The following is a 17,841-nucleotide window of genomic DNA, read 5'->3' on the forward strand; positions in this document are numbered from 1 at the left end:
AAAACTGCCCTCGCCATCTCACAGCGTGCGTGGCCAGCAAGCACCGCCCACTTTTCACTGTGCCTTTCATCGATCCCGCATGTGAATATGGCAGACCAGACCATTTATTTTCCATAGACCAAAAACGGATGCAACCCGAGACTGTTTTGTCTGCGAACTACAGTCGTATCGATCGCGGCGATGCGATGGCCGGGACTGTTTGCGAGGTGTTGATATGAATTGCTCGTCTTTTGGCTACCGATTCCGATTCCGATTCGAGAGGCTCTACTTAAAAACATATACACAAGTCCATGCACACACACATAGAGCTCGATAGGCCCGGGCTGACTTGCAATATTTGCCCATTGCCATTGAATGTTGAATGAATATCACCGCACTTGGCGCAATGTTTCATTTTTATTGTGGTTAGTCTCTGAGTGAGGGGGGGAGGCAGGAGGATGCTGTTGTTGTTTATTAGTGCTGCTGCTGTCGTTGTAGTTGTTGTTATCATTACTACCGTGATTTGTATTGTTGCTGAAAATGTTGATGAAATGATGAGCATGACTGGCAAATATTCAAATGAGGCGGTCACACACATGAAAAATCGATAGAATGATTGTTGTATAATGCACATAAAGAAGGTCGAACATTAAACGCTTTAATATTCTTACACCTAAATATTTAGACTCTATCGTTCAACAACAGACGCATCTTCAACATATTTAATCCATTCAGATTCTCTATTCTTCCATAATCCGAGCATGTGCACACTTCTGCCATGTGCCCACTATTTATGTACAAATGCCCGTGTATAAATGTGGGTGAGTGTTTGGATCGTCTAATTGCCGAATAATTGAACCCACTCCAGAGTAGCACACGTGCTATGCCCAACCTGTCTGTGTGTTAGTATATATGTGTGTGAGCGTGGGTGGGTGACTACTAATTAATCGACTTCCAACTGATTCGAATTTGATGGTGGCCATCAAAAGTTAATTAGGACCATTAAGTGCATACAACTCTAAATTTATTAGCTTACTGAATGAATGTCCCACAATTGTTGTTAATTTTTGAACAACTAATGTTGGTCAATTGACATATTTAAAAATTATAGTGAATGTAATGGAAATTTACTTTGATATGCAGCCTGTGTGACAAAAGTATATAACTATGTTTATCAATATGGAGCAATGGATAGAAATACAAACTCAACTCAACTCGCTGTGAAATTTAAATTTATTTTTCCTTTAAAATTACTGAAACCAAAAAGATAAAATGGATAACTATTGGAATACCCTTCGCAAGTTACTATTAAGACGCTTTATATAAAGATTTTCGATATCCGATATTAATATTAATAATATGAAATATTAAAATATACGAGTATACAACTCTCGATACCCGTTATTCCACTTTGCATATTTACTAACTATATTTAAGGTTTTTATACCCTTGACCCATTGAAAATGGGATATCAGGGTATAAGGTTTTTATTAATATTCGAATATCAGGTATTATAATGTGCGAGTATCGGACATTCGATATTCAATATTCCATTTTGCATATTCATTAAAGATATTCAGCTTTTCTTTAATGAAATATAATATGTCAATATACCTATATTTAATATTAAGAAAAGCTCTACATTTATCAATTTTCTTAAGTCAGTAATTTTCCTAGAGATTATTTTGTAGTACAACAGCTCTTTGAGCGACATTTTCGAAATTGGAAGTGAAATTTGTTTCTTAAGCTAATCTTGTAATGCAAGAGTATTAAGTAATACATATAAGCCTTTAGTTGATTAACAGCTCTATGGTTATATAAAAACTATATTATAATATAATATTATAATATATTGAGACTCTAACAAATGGCTATATATTATAATAAATATCCTCTGGGATTAACACTTCTTACTTAATACTTAAGCTTATATCCCCCACATCATGAGAAAGCATTAGCTCAGGTCTCTTAAAACTTGTCAACATTTATGCAAATTTGTGCGAAAGTTAAAAGGAATTCAAGAACTCTTTGGGTTGATACAGCCTTAAGTGCGTCTATTCTCATGTAATGTGTGATGTGGAGCTGCTTTTGATGTTTTCAAGGAGTAACCGCATTAGTGGCTGCTCCACTGAATTTCCTTTATGGGGCTGGCTGGCTGCCCAAATCGAAAGAGCGCTGAAAGGCGGGCGGGGGTGGCTCACCGAAAGAGCTTTGTGTCTGGCATATAGTCGCGGCTGGGGTGGGGGAAAGGCGACGGCAGTGGGTGCTGTGGCCGCTGTGGCTGTTTGCACAGCATTTGAGTTCCAAATCCCAATTCAGAGCCAGCAATCAGTTGCGACTGTCAGGCGGCAAAGGAAGTTCACTTGCTGCACAAGGCAAATGTGATTAATGGTTCTATGCGAGCCACATTATGTGTGCCCTGTCGTGTGGCGCAGTTCGACTTGGGTCGCATTCGCATTTGTTTGCTCACTCGTATTGCTCTTCTTCTTTATTGTCTTTTTCATCTCCTCGCGCTCTCTTTCTCTCTTTCTCTCTTTCTTTCAGTCTATCCCTTTCTCCTTTAAGCTACCCATCAAATAGATTTTTATATCAAATTAAGCAACCTGAGAACTTTTTCCTGCTACATTGTATGCCATCGTTATGTATATCGTTATGTATATGAGTTTTATCCACATAAATCCATTTACATTCTTCTTATATACTGACTTCTTTATATACATAGTTTGCTTTTTAATTTCGATTATGATATAAGTAAAATTCATCGGGCTTTAGTGGTGAGCTTAGAGATGAGCCGAGTAAATTTTATGTATATGTTCATATAAGCATTTTTTCATTCGTCAGTAACATATGAGAAAAATCCAAAAATAAATGTTATATAATTTTAGTAATAAAATATAAAAGTGAGTATGAACAGAATAGATTATAGTTTGAAGTTTAAGCTCAAAATCGAATTCATTTCAATCATCATGATTGTATCAGAACTCTTATAAATCATATTCAGTTTTATTTATAATTTGTTCTAGAATCATATTGTGTCATATCTTTTACGAACTCAAGGAAACATTATTTTAAGGAGCTAGAATATAATCTTTTCTAGTATTATTATTCTTATTAGAAATTCTACTAACAAGGCGATTCACTAAAGATATCTCTTATTCCATGATTTCAAATGGAGCTTTGAGCAGAGAGTCCAATTTGAGCTAACTTAAAATGATGCTTCAAAATAATTTGAACAATATATAAAATATTCACTTAAATGGGAATACAAAACAATAGTCAAAAGAATTCCATAGACTCGCGATAAAGGAATTCCAAAATAATGTTTCAATAAATCATATTAATTCGCATAGTTATGCTGAAAAGGAAGTCGCAAGCAGTGCCTGCCCAGGAATTTATAAAAGTATTTATTGATTGTTAAAGCCCGACTGGCTTCAGTTGAAAGTCCGCACGCCCCGTGCTCTGCTTAGCATGTAAATTGGTTTAACGACATGTTGACAAGTGAGATTGAGAGCGGCGACAAGTGTGGGAACCGAATGCTGATTAGCTGGATAGGCCTTATCGCAGTCAGCTACCCAGTGCTAGGCGATGAGCTTATGGCTGGGCAGGAGACGGAGCAGGAGGCATTGCAATGATTGATTGAGTGATTAATGATTGACTGTGCAGCTTGCGTCAATCACTGGCAACGCAATTAAAGCTCGAAATGTGACTTTTATGGGCTTTAAATTGAGGATTCGAACATGATTTGAAAGTTGGCAAATTGGACAAGTGCTCGACTAACGGATCGTCCATTTTGTGGCCGACATGTGTGCATTATGGCCAAGACTGAGGGCCAATTAAGTGTGTCTCCATGTGTGTGTGTGTGTGTGTGTGTGTATCTCATTTGGATGCCATTGGGAGAAACGCTTGTCCATTTATCAACTGTCTCAACTGTTTGCTGTCATATTATGCTCAAATCGGCGACCCAGACTTAGAGTCAGACTCAGCTACAGATACATTTACAAGTCACATGTATAGAGATTCGACTGAGACCCCAATTGGGAGCGAGAAGAGTGTTTAACCAAAATTTACACTGCGGCTGTTTAAAATAATTACACGAACAGCTTAAATGGCCAGCGGTGGAGCGGAGCGGAGTGGAGGGAGGGAGGCGAGAGGGAGCCGCGACTGGATGGGGACATGGCACAGGTACCCATTATCCATGACAGATTATCTCTGATTGATTTCATTTTAGCCCCTGCACAGGCCATAATGAAGGCTGCGGCTGCACATATGGACCAACAACTTGGCTCGGGGCCAAAATGCTTCGTTTTTGGACCTCTTCGACATCGACTACGACGATACGATTGCCTTTGCCGCCAATTGGTTAAATGTTAAATGCGCGCGCGTTTTGAAAGATGGGTTCGTAATTGCCTCACATTAGCCGAAATTTAGGAAAACTGTTAAAATTATGTTTAATGATGGCCGCAGTCTACCTTTTTTTTTTTTTTTTTTGCCTGCGAACGCAACGAACCATGGACCTTTGAATATATTTTTGTGACTCATTAAAGAAACGAAATATACTAAATATTTATTAACATTTTTATTTTATTTATTGAGGAGAGCAAGAGTTTGGAAATGAATGTTTCAAATATCGAATACATTAACAGAATATCTTATGTATGTATATTTTTAAATGCTTACAATTCCACATACTTTAAGTGCATCAATTGTACATAAACCTTTATAGTCTGCTATGGAAATTAAAGAACTTTTTCCTAATGTACAACATTTCGGATGTTTTCCCCTGACTTATACACAAACAACATAATAATACCCTAATATATATTAATATACCTAAGAAGTTTCTTATTCATATTATGAAAATAAAATCTGCCTCGGCTCTCAGAGTTTAAAAACCTATTTGATTTGATGAAACTTTCTTTCAAATTTTCACACCAAATGTAACCTCAGTCGAGATTGACGCTCGGGGAGAACCTGAGTGCCCCACGCCTCTTGCGCTTATCCATCAAAGAAAGTTAGGTAAGGTATTTAAGCTAACCCTTTAATTTAGTGAAACTTTTGAAGACCGCCGATGCCGACTGCTCGTCTGTCTCACTGTCTTTCTTTCTCTCTTTGTTTCTCTCTTTCTCTCTCTGCCTTTGGCTGGCTGTTTGACTGCGCCAATGTTGATGCCAATCGGCCCAAAGCTCTGCTCAAATTTCCAATTACGTCTATGTCAATCATAATTAGTAACAACGTCGATTTTTCATTGAAGGGCCTCTAAAACTGAACCTAAACGTAACATAAACGGGAACAACAACAACAACAACAACAACAATAGCAGCATTGGAATGCCCACAGAATCAACTTTCTCACACATGTGCGTGGCTCGGGAGCTCCACTTGCCATCCACAAAAAAAAAAAAAACAAAAACAAAACAAACTAAAAACAACAAGTTTTCTTACCAGCTTTATAACAAACGACGAAAAATCATAAATATTATTAATATTAACACGAATGATAGATACACTTACATTGAAAAGGATGAGAAAATAAATATTGATAGAAAGATATATAAGAATATAAAGAATAAGTGGAATTAAAAATATACAAATTAGTATAAATAGTAAGAAGTATAATAGTTAGAGAAATAATATATATGTTTACAAGATATTATAAAACAATAAATGGTAAAGGATAAAAGCCAAATCATAAATATTTCTTAATACGAAACATAAATTTAATAATATTAAATTATAATCCATTTTCTGAAGAAACAAATTGCATAAATGTGTTGAGGACTGTTGTATTAATTAATGGTCATTATAGATAACATATAAAGTGTTTAACATTAATAATCGGCTTTTTTTTTTTTTTTTTTTTTTTTTGTCAACTTTAAATGCAAGTAAATTATGTAATATTCATAGAAACCAAAAAAATGTAAATGTTAAAATATGGATGGAAAAATTATATTTTCAACGATGTATATATCAAAACGGTATATTTAACATAACTAAGAAAATTATACATAATCCGAAAATACACAAAATTCAGCGTTACTTAAATATTTTATGTAGACAACACTAATTAATAATAATAATAAAATAAATAAAAGCCATAAATGAATGGACTATTTTAGTTTGTGTTGATTTTCATTATTATAGTATAAACTCAATTATACTTTATATTTTGTAATATTAGAAAATTTCGAATTATTGTATTATTCAAGTAGTACCCGTATCATGATACCCTAACTCACTGAAAGAGTATATTGCACAGCGCTTGTAACGAGCCGCAGCCGAAGCTAAAGCCACAGCCAACCCAGGCAATGCAAGAGTGAGATGGAACATGTCGGGCCATGTGGAAAAGGAACAGATGGAAATGGAGATGGAGATGGAGACGGAGATGGCCGAGAGCGACGCACAGTTTGTTGTATCATGTAATTTGGGATGGCATCGGATACGGCGCGGCCCAAATCCCGCAACGGCACACAGCACCCAGCATCGAGCATCCAGCATCGAGCAGCGAGCAGTGAGTAGCGAGCAGCGAGCATATAGCTTGCTGGCGGTCTGTTATGAATGTGACTAATTAAATTTAAAGATATCCAAGAGATTATCAATCTTTGAAGCGCATCGCCATAGCCAACGCCGGCTGAGTCTGTTTCAGAGCGGGTCCGGCATGGGCAAGGGGCGGGGCAAGAGTATCGATACGCTTCGACACAACATTTCACAAGACGCAAAACAAAGCCAACAAGAACGTTGCCAACAACAACAACGACAACAATTGCAACAACAACAACAACAACCATCAGCACCAAGAGCACATTTGTTTCGTGATCATGATTGAAATAATGATTAATGAAGCCAGCGCCAAAATTCAATTCGAATATACTATGTATAGCCCGGGAGGAACTCGAAACTGGGAACTAAAAAACTGTGACTGCGACTGCGACTGCGACTGCGACTGTGAGTGGGCCTCTGGATTTGGACGGACAGCCAGACCGACTGGCCGCCGACTGAGTTCCATGCGTGAAATCGAACAACAACAGAGAGCAGCTAGCGCACAGAGACCAAATCGAGTTGCATATGGGCTCCATGCTGTCCACACACACATGGGTGTGCGACTGTGTGTGTGTGTGTGTGTGTGTCCTGAACCTACCATCAATTATAGCTTTTCGTAGCCAACAACAAGTCGAAGAGGCTCTAGCATCACATCTGGGACATAGACACCTACCTTTTGGGCGCAGCAGAACGAGACCGTTTCCATTTTGGCCAAATGGCTTTGTTAACAGCTTTGTGCAGTGGCTCTGGCTAATAAATGACTTTTTAATTGACTGCAAGTGTGCAAGGTGACACCTCTCTCAATCTCCCGCTCTCTCACTCTCTCCCTCACGCACTCTGTATTCCTGGCATCGAGTCCAGGTTCCAAGTTCAGCTTTCTGTTACAGCCCCCACTCGACTCGACCATCGGTTGCATAAGCCGTTGCTTTGCTTTGAGCCCCTGCAATTATCATTAGGCATCGCAATTGATCAATTAAGTTGGTGCTCGCTGCTGTCATAATGATGCGATTCGAGTTGTAGATTTTTCAGCTCACAATTCGCCTAATGAATCGAAAATCTAATCGCACTTGCGCGCTTTGACAAGTCACGAACTTGAGCATTTGCCATGATTCGTAAGTTTTTCATTTGAGTTTTGCACCTGATGATTCATTGTCTAAGCCAACTAAATGGATTCGCGACTAGACAGACACACAAATTAACTCGGGGGTTTTGTTATTCCTTTTTGTCTTCTTGTTGTTTTTGTTCTTGCTAGTTGTATGCCTCTTAACTATCACCTGTTGACTTGAACAAAAATGCCTTATATAACCGGAGCAAAGCTATCAACTAATGAGAATTCACAAAGTGTCGAGCTCGTCCATTTATCATTAAATACAGAAATCGTAGCATAATGGATATCGGATACCGGATATCGGATGTCGTGCATATGCTCCCTACTAGCTGGCATTTATAATTTTAATTTTTCTCTGGAATATGATATTTTATGTTCTTTTCATTCGCACTTCCATATTAAATTTCTTAAACTTTATTATTAATTTCGAAAACTTTGTTAATAATAAGTACTAGATTTGCCAAATAGAGAGTGGGCTTAGTTATAATTATGTAAATATGTATATGTGGAGTTCGAACCATCCGATTATTGATAGTTACTTTTTTAAAGATTGCTTATTGTTTAGTATAAGACAGATTGCAAATTTAAAAAATAAATAAATAAAAGAGTAAAATAAAAAAATAATAAATATATAAGGTTTAGAGATATTTCAGAGAGCCGTCTGAATATTTGATCTGAAGTAAATAAATAAAAAAATTATTAATTTTCATATCAATTGAAAATCATTGTTTATTCGGTAGTCAGCATTATATTATTATTATTTTTATTAATATAACATAGTTATTAAGAAATGTTGTAGAAAATGTTCAATGAGCATAATCAAATGCTTTAGTATTTAATATTATATTCAAATGTTAAGCTACATGTTGATCTTTTTTTCATGTCTAAAAATGCTATTGTACTTATATAGTTCTTATATGTAAAGCTTTTTAGAATATCAAATATTTTTGTTGTTTAAAAACTATATTTTTTATACTAGTTATTTTTTATTTATGAACAACTGAATAAAGTTAATATTAAATTCGTCTTTAAATTTTATTTGTAAGTAAAATTCAATATATATTTGAATAGATTGCAAGTATCTGTCAATATCCATAGTCTATGATACTTTTTGGTTCACTAAAACATCTGGATCGCTTTAACAGCTCAACTAAAAGGCAAAGCGTAAGGCGAATGCGAGACAATCAAATCCCATAAAAGTGAACTCAACTGTAAATGAAACTCTTCAATGCTACAGCTCAATTATCGAAAATTGTAACAATTACCAAAAATAACAAAAAAATAGATAAAGCAGAGGCCTAATACCAAATCGAATTGCGACTCTTTCTGTCAATTGAGCTCACGTTGGGAGGTGTTGGCTTGTCTGCATGTATATTATATATACATACATGCCTTTACATATGGGAGCGAAGATAACTAATGATCAGTTCGAGGGAATCAAAGTAAACGAAGAAACGTGAGAGAGCGAGAGCGAGAGCGAGAGAAGCATTTCTTTCACTTTTCAAGAAATCCACAGGAAGAGCAAAAACTTTTCAATACGAAACTGTCAGATAAATCGGTCTCAAAAATGCATGCCATGTATTTTTGTTTTTCTTCTCTTATTTTGTTGGCTGGCTGGCTGACTGGCCTGGCCTGGCCTGGTTGACTGGACCGGCCCGTTGTCTTCTCGTCTGGCGCATAATTAATGATCTGCTCCATATTCACGCATTGGTGTAGGTCTACGTCTCAGTCCCTGTCCCTGTCTCTGACTGCGTTTGTCCGGCCGTTGCAGTGCCTATGCGCCTGCATCTCTGCGTATCCGTGGGCTGGCAGAGCCCGAGTTTAGATTTGGGATTTACAATTTCTTGTGTTCCGGCAACTGTCACTTTTCTATCTCTGGGCCACGTGATGTGCGTGCGAGACGCTGAAGAAAGACTTTCCTGGACAGACGCTGAGCACTGCGATAAGCGCGCTGCCAGCGATATGTGAGCTGCAGCGCGCAACGGAGTGGGGGGAGTAGTTGCATCTGCTTAGCCAGCGTAAACACCATAACTCATGCTCGCCTGGGCTGCCACCGCTGAACCACCTTAAGCCACCAAGTTGACAGACAGCAAGTTGACAGGCCACGTTTTGCCCCTCGATTACCCTCTCTCTCAATCTCTTTCTCTACTCACTCTCTCTCTTGCTCTCTCTCTCCTTAGCATAATTCCATTTCTTATCGACCGCCCGCGCTGTCGCCTGCGTGTGGCCGAGATGCTGTTTGGGGCTTTGAGTGCTTGCTGGCGTGGGAGTGGGTGGGCCAGGAGAGGCCGTGGGGCTCTGGAGGCTGCACGCGCACTCAGCTAATCAACGCGGCCTCAAAATGTAAACAGGCGCATCCTAGAGCAAATATTGTCGCCATTTTCTGTCTGCCACGCGGCTCAACCCCCATGCCAGTTCATCCACTTTTATCCCTCGTATGCTCTGCCCACACTTCCTCTCTCTCCCTCTCCCTCTCCCTGCGTATCTGTCGCTCTGTCTGTCAAACTCTTGCAAAAAGATACTTTTCTTCTTATTTTATTTTATTTTATTTTTTTCTTTATCTGCATTTTTGTTTTTATTTTTATGCTGCTTTTCGCTTTCTTTGGAAAGTGTGAGTGCGAGCATGTTTTCGTTTTCCCCACATTTTCGCTCGGGGTTTTTCTTTCTTTCTTTTTTTGACACATAAAAGGACACGCACCGCGTCACATCATGAAAGGATTGATTAATGATTCGTTGATTTTCGCCCTTATTCTCTTTAGTTACACTTGGGCACATAATCCGCCTCGTCTCCAGCACCTCTATTCCATTTCTGCGCCAGCAGGCACCGCACATCACCACACACACACACACACACACACACACACGCACACACACAGCCGACCTAGTCGAGTTTTACGTAAAATAAGTTTTCAAGAGAAAACAATGCCTCGCCGAGTTTCCATGCCAATCCATTGTCAGCAGCCAGTTTGACCAAATTGGCTGCCATTTTGCATACGCACCTCCGCATGCCATTAGCTAATTTCTTGAGATATATTATGAAATGGTGTAGTATGATATAAGGAAGAAATGTATACATGTAATATGTAAAGTATATATTTTTTAGAATATCTTAACAATATAAATCAATCTGCCAATCTGAATATTATTATAATACGCGGCAAAGCAACATTGAGTTTGCGATTTGATTTGCATATCTACACTCAGCTATTCATATCGCCCAACCTACTTAGATAGTATAATAAAGTATAATACATGCACATATTTAAATTGGTTTTGCAAGATTCATTGATGATTTTTCATTCAGATTTGCTCGGCTGGTTTTTGTTAGGTATTTTTCATGTAGTATTCACATTTAGACTCTGTGAAGTAATAGGAACATATTATTTCTATATTTAGTGATAGCAAATATTTAATATTGATAAAATTATATAATTTAAACATAATTTGATATTTACTATAAAGAATTATTTTTTTTAGGCTAATTCTTACATAAACTTAAATATGTTCATTTTGTATTTATATTTTAATAAAAAAATAATTTAAAATATATCTACGATAAATGAATTTAAAACCTAAAGTTCTCTCTATTTTAAATTAAATCAAGTTTCTCGTAGATGTACATAAATATATATTCAAAGATTATGAAAAGCATATTTAAAATGTTTTTACTATTTATACCCTGAACCCATTGAAAATGGGAAATCAGGATATGATGCTTCTTAGATGTTTTCATTCAGAATGTCGAACATGAACTTACAGTTTCAACTTTTTGAAATGATCGTATAATATTCAAAGTCTTATATATTTAATGAAATCGAAAGACCTTTGAATCGTTTGAATCGTATCAGTGTAATTTATTTGTCATAATATCATTCTGACACATATATCAAATGATTTCTGGCTTATAGATTTACTTAAGGAATATAGATAAGATATACATCTATGAATTTCAAGAGTTTTACGTGTTTTCAATTAGACACATCCTTTCCATATCGAGCCATAATATAAATACTAATTAGTTTTTCTCTTACAGACCCTTGAGTAATTATAGGAAATTGCATTAAACAGCAACGGCTCTCGTCCTCTTCCGCTCCAAATGCACTTTGACTTATCAAATGGAATCCATTAAACGAAAACAAATGCTAGCTGGCGCGTACAGCTCATGAATAAAGGAACAGCGGGAAAGTAATTATCATTGGCCATTTCACACGAGGCATTCACACTCCTGTGCCACTTCCGCCCCAGCTCCCAGCTGCCCCAATGACAATGACAGTGACAATTAAGAGCAGGACGAGAAAGTGTGGGTGCGACACGCATTGGGAGTCTATGCCACGCACCTTGACAAAGTGTTGATGGATCAAAGTAATTAAACAGGGCCTCAGCAGTAGACTAATTCCAGCTCGAGTTGAGTTTTGACCAATGTCCATTCGTTATTAGCGCTTAAGCAGTTGTTGAGAGCACGCAAACCCAGGGGGCTGACCACTCGGAGCAGAGTCTGAGTTTGAGTTTGAGTTAGAGTTGAAGTTGGGACAGAGGGGTCAGGGGATGGGACGTGACATGTGTCGACACTGAATAGGACTGGACTGGCTCAAATCAGATTCACATTTTCGCATGCCAGTAGACAGCGCTGACCACTTGGGGTAAAACCAACATCAACTCCCAACTTCTCGCGACACTCGAAGCCTCATTCCCACACACACACAGTCACACACTCACACTCACACGCACACTCCGGGAGACAGTCAGGGGTGGAACCTGGTGTTTAAAGTGTCGAGTTTTGCGTCTTAAAACTAGAAAAATGATTCCGCTCTAGCAGCTCTACCTACCCGGTTTTAAAATGCGTTTAAGTCCGTGAAACGTAGGTTGGCCCAAAACGGACAACAACAACAACAACAACAACAACAGCAGCAGCAGCAACAGCTCGAAATGAGTCGAAAACATTTAAAAGGCGAACTGCGTAAGAAACCTTCATCAAATTTGACTGACAGGTTTTCAAGATGTTCGCACTGCCAACCAACTGTTTCTCTCCCAACTCCATTTCTTTTGGGCTGCTGCCAGTCAAAATGGCCAACGTCACTGCCAAGTCTCTTTGTTGGCTAAGAAACAGTTTTACTTTAAAGTTATTTTGTAGAAAGTTGAGCAAATATTTAATAAACGAAAAATAAACTAATTATATGCCTAACCATAATTTAGCACAAATTATTAGCCAATATTTTGAGAGTGAATTTGCCAAGAAAATTATGTCCAATATTAAACTACATTAATATTGGATATAATTTTCTTACTTACATATTTATATAGAATATTTATTATATATATAGACTTGTATGTATATATTGCACATTACGTTTGTTCGTGTATTAGTATATATGCAATAATTTATTTTTTATAAAATTCAATTTGATTACATTTCCTTTACTTAAATACGTTTTTCTGTTTTATTTTCAATTATTCGTACAAAATATTACACTTGACGTAAACTCAAAATACTGCTGATTGCGCCATCTATTGGGCAGTAGTTAGCTAGATATCTTATTATCCACAATATTTAGCACAGACACGAACCAGTCGCACTTTTTTGCTGTGCTACTTTGTTCGCTATATTGGTTTCTTTCTTTAATGTCAATAACAGAATTAGAGCGCTTATCGATAACTTTAAGCATGTCTGCAGTTAACAGAGCTATGTTAAAGCAATTTTCGTACTCAAAAATTCGAAAAAATTTTATTCCAAATTATTAAATTATGGCATCTTCCATATCGTACTTAAAATTCATTGAATCGGCAAATTGAGTTAAATAAGATTTGATTTTATAAATTACCTATTTTAAAATATATATTATATCAATTTGGTCGCAAGGCAAAAACGAAGAATAGAAGAATAAGTCAACAGAGAAGTTTTCTGATGAAACAATGAGGAAGTGCTATATAATTGCTAATTGTGTTAAATCTTGTTCATTTCTTGATTAGTAATAATTAATAAACACATGACAATATACAATGAAATTATTTAAATGGAAGCTATAAAAAGTGGTAGCTCATGAAGGAGGAAATAAGAAATTAGCGATGCCATAATAATTAAATTAACCTAAATTGTATTTTATAACAGTTAAGTGATGCACAAATATTGCGAAATTAATAAATTGACACTAAAAAGTATGAAAAGTATTTGCTTAAAATATTATATAATATGGATTCAAAATATTTGATTATGATAAGTAACTAAAAAGTAAACGTTAATGTTCACTAATATATACTAATATAAATATAATATTATATAAAAAAAAAAAAAAAAAAAAAACTAGTTTACATTTTCAAGTTGTTGCCATGTGAAAATTTCGTTAACACTTTAACAAATTACTTAATTTCCCTTTATCATTTTACACTTTATCAAAGGTTTATAGCAGACGTGGCAAGTAGATTATTTTATCAAAACATTATTATCAACTAATTGCGAGCAATTTGTGTGTCATGCAAACGGAGGCCCATCATTTACAATAATACGATTTCTTTTGTTATCTAAATAACTTAAGAAGCCCTGAAATTGGCTCCGTGGAGCAGTCAGAAATTACGCATGCAATGCAGAGTCGCCATAGGCAGAGCAGATGGTACCGGCCTCTCTCGGCAAATGCCAAGTGTATTATGAATGTAAAAATCTGCATTTGAGCAAGTCAAGTCGATTCGCTGGCAGGTTGACTGTCGTCGTAGGCAGTGCAGACGGTACCACTCGGCCACCGGATGTGCTTTCGGGCGGCATATGCAAATAGCATTCAGTGCACGGCCATTTGCACAAGCTCAGCAAAATTGCAAACGGGCCACAAAATCGGCAGACGATTGACCCAAATGCCGAGCCGGAGCTCCCTCAACGCGAATCGTGTTGGCAATTTGTATGCAAACTCTCATATGTAAATTTTAGCTGCACGGCGCATAAATTGAAGTGGGCAAAAAAGAAAAATTTCAAATGTCTTCTCGATGCAACAATAAACTCATTTGTTTAAGCGTAGCAAATATAAAATATCTGTGCAAATATATAGAATACTTTTTGCTAAGCTCAAACATGGTGGCACAATTAGTCATAAAAAATGGGAGAAAATATGTAGGCAAACTTTTGGTTGTTTATAACTAATCAATAATAGCAAAGCCTAAACATTCAAAGAGGAGCACATTTCATGGCGACTTCGGAAAGCTACCAGTCTTATCTATAGTTGACTTTGCTATGGACTTGTGATGGCCTGTCATCATCTATAACTATTTTAGAATTATTAGTTGAAGTTATCGAAAGTAAGTCAACACGAATTAAGCCAGCGTTCATTTCCTTGTGTGTAAACTGATATATGTATTTTGATATTGTCGATTGAAGTTGACAGATTGGAAAAATATAGACTATGTTATATATCTTAATTAGAGAGAATTTTAATAACCGAAATCTATTGAAAATTGAAAATAAGTGTAAGGTATTTTTAATTTTATTTATAAGTATAACAAAGCATTTGTTTTTTAATCATTATATAATTTGATAATTTGACTTTTCAATTTCAATCATTTATTTAATCAGAGTTTTAAGCTTCAACATAAAACTTCAGAACATACGATTTATTAATAATTTTATTCAAAAATAAAATAAAATGTGTAACTTTTTATGACACTAATAATTTATATTATAATTTAAAATTATATTTAGCTACTTATAAAAAATGCTTGCATATAATTCCAACCTATTTATAATAATCTTATTTTATTTATCAATAATTTTATATATTACTTATGAATTTCTAAATTTACATTTATATTATCAATAATAATTTATTTTTATAGCTATAACAAAATTTTTTATATGTACTGATAACAAATTTATAATATTTAATTGTTATCGATAAAAAAAAAAATTAAAATCATTTAGTAGAATATTAAATTAAAATATTTTAAATATAAATATTATAACTAATAACAAAAATTCGTATATTATTCTCAATAACAAGAACTAAACTATTTATCTTTGCGTCACGCCTTTATCTTTTTGTTAAGATTCCTACGACATTTAAGAATAAGAAACCTGAGTGATTCATATGATTAAATGCATAAGATAGCAGGCTCAAATATTTATAAATAAATGAATATTATTTTATAGGTTTATTATTATTGTGTATGAACGTACACATGCTTAGGAATTAAACTGATTTTGGTTACTTTTACTGCTCGTATTTAGCTGAGATTTCCCTCTTATCTGTAGATTTGTGCGTCAAGTCAACACAGCAAACGTCAGCAAATCACAGTCGTTATCTCTGGGTTCTACAAAGAATAATTTACGGTGTGTGGTAGTAGCAGATGGAATCTTTCCAAATGAAAGACATTAGACTTTAGCTTAGTATGAAACACTTTTGTTAACACTTTATAGAGCACCGAACACTCACGATTCACATTCGATTCGCTGGACAATGAGCCACATAAACCTCTCTAGAACCGAATTTGTCCTTAAAGCTATGGTACAACAAATTCGGATCTACAGGGTAGACGTGGAACAGAGTGGAACTTAGACATGCATTCATATTTATATGCATATTAATGTATGTGTATATATTCAGGTTGTTGAAAAGTTGTGAAACCTGTAAAAGTGAATTATAATTTGCAGGAACAATTTGAATAAAGTTACGGCTATAATTTCTGTGTCGTGCCACACGTGATGCGAAATTATGAAATGACCCATAAAAATGATTACAATGCGCGCACACACAATCACTCAGTGTGTGTGTGTGTGTGCGAGTAATTATATTGAAGCACATGGAAAGCTCCCCGGCACGAACGAAGCGACGTGCGAGTCCTTGAAGCAGCCCAGCAAACTCCTGCGTTGTCTTCAGCAGCACAGCGAAGCAGCAACTGAAGACGACTCGTTGAACGCGGCGGCCAGGTGAGGGCGCTCGATTAGGTGGCCCGGCCCCAAAATCTATTTGTTTTAATGCTTGATAAGATAGGCGCTGTCTTCCAATATGTCTTGCGCATGTTCTTAGCGCTTTGTGTATCTAATTGATGGCGCACGGATTAGAGCACTTTCTTCATATCGATATCGAGTCGGGGACATCGAAGACTTTGCTCTCCTTGTTGTTGTTGTTGTTGTTGTCGCCTGCGATAAGAGGGAAGCACATTAAATGAATGATAGATAGATTTTAAATATGTATTTATATGTGTTGTTTGTTATTGAGGCTAGGAATCAATCAGGTAGTTTACGAGCTCCGCCATTTCCAGCTCCAATTCCAATTTCGATTCCCATTCCAATGACTGCACTCAGCCAAATTTGTTTGCACGGTTAAGACGCCAGCGTCGATTAGGCAGGCGACGACAGAGTTGGCGCCATGTGGCAAAGCCTTTTGCTAAGCCCCCAACGACAGTTGCCAGTCGGCTGCTGTCCCCTTCCCCCTCATCAGTGATGATTCAGCACAAGTATTCGCAATACTGCTGAATAATGGAAGAGTCAGAAGCAGCAGCAGAGGCAGCAGCAGGCGGGCAGAACGCGTCTGAAATATGGAACAAATCATTGCCATTGTGCAAGGTCGTTGGGCATTGTAATTCAAAAGATCCTATCTACAGACATATGAGTAGGTGTGTGTGTGTGTGTACTTCTCTCTGTGCATGTGTGCGTGTGTGTGTAACAGTGTCCTGCAAGCAAAGCGTTTTCGAAACAATTAATTAATGACTTTTTAGCGTTATTCATTAGCACTAATCGCCTAGGACTAAACTTAACTAAGCCGCCCCTAAGCTGCTAGAAAAAGGGGGCGCGTGCCTGGGCGCAAAGTCAAGCTGGCTAGAGTCAAAAACCTTTCGGCCGTAGGCAACTGAGATCCCGGATTAAATCCAGTAATGGCAACAAATCTTGCGTAAACAAAGGCAGGCAGGCAGTCAAACCAACTCCTATCCTTCACACACACATACACACACTCGTGCTCACTCGCTCTCTCTCACTCGCTCTCTCTCTCTTTCTCTCTCTCTCTCTCTCTCTGTTGCTCTCGCACACACACACGCACACATTCATTGACTGCGCTGCTGCTTTGTCTTTTTTTTTTTGGTGGTTGCGTTTGTCCTTTTTGCAGCCTCAATGGCTGCGGGCGCTCTTGCTCTCACTCTCGCTCCGTCTCTGTCTCCCTCTGCCTCGCTCGCTCGCTGGCTTGCTGTGCACACTCTCCGGCTCTCCAAACGGTATACACACAATCCACAAATGCGAGAGAGGGC

This window comes from Drosophila mojavensis, unplaced genomic scaffold (assembly GCF_018153725.1).
Source record: "Drosophila mojavensis isolate 15081-1352.22 unplaced genomic scaffold, ASM1815372v1 contig_16, whole genome shotgun sequence".
NCBI classification, from domain to species: Eukaryota; Metazoa; Arthropoda; class Insecta; order Diptera; family Drosophilidae; genus Drosophila; species Drosophila mojavensis.